Source organism: Sarcophilus harrisii, chromosome 2 (assembly GCF_902635505.1).
Source record: "Sarcophilus harrisii chromosome 2, mSarHar1.11, whole genome shotgun sequence".
Lineage (NCBI taxonomy): Eukaryota > Metazoa > Chordata > Mammalia > Dasyuromorphia > Dasyuridae > Sarcophilus > Sarcophilus harrisii.
This window is the reverse complement of record NC_045427.1, coordinates 516,017,459-516,018,013: the sequence shown is the minus strand read 5'-3', so window position 1 is coordinate 516,018,013 and position 555 is coordinate 516,017,459. Positions and strand designations below refer to the sequence as shown.

The 555-nt window shown below is 22.2% G+C and overlaps 1 non-coding gene across 1 annotated transcript; it reads right to left on the bottom strand.

Moving 5' to 3' along the window:
* Positions 1-220: 220 nt before the first annotated feature.
* Positions 221-330, bottom strand: LOC111719510. Its single transcript, XR_002769634.1, has one exon. It is a non-coding gene; the product is annotated as a U6 spliceosomal RNA (small nuclear RNA).
* Between the last annotated feature and the right edge of the window lie 225 nt (positions 331-555).

Here is a 555-nt window from a genome sequence, read left to right as displayed (position 1 = left end):
TATTTAAATAAAATAGATAAATGAAATATTTATAGGAACTATAAATATATACAGTATAAAAATAGAATAAGTCTATAAAATATATAAATATTTAATACATATAAATATGTAAATAATGAATATAAATTAATAAAATATCTATTGAAAATATAATATAAATATATATAACATATAAACATCAAAGATATATATGTAAAATACAAAATAGAAATATATAAACAAAAATACTGAATATTTCATGAATCTTCATATCATCCTTGCACAGAAGCAATACTTATTTTCTCTTAGTATATGTGCTACCAAAACATATTGCAAATTTATTTAATTGCATATTTGTGATTATACCTTTTGAAGTAAATATTTCCATGTAAAAGTTTTTTTTTAAATCATATTGTATCTTCTGTGCCTTTATCACTTTCAGTTCCATATCCTTCCCCAGTCAAGACATCCTTTGATGTTAATGATAACAACAGAAGTTTATACAGTACTTTGAGATTTGCCTAGTATTTTACATAGGTTAATGTTTTGTGTCCTCACAACAACCCTGAGAGGTAG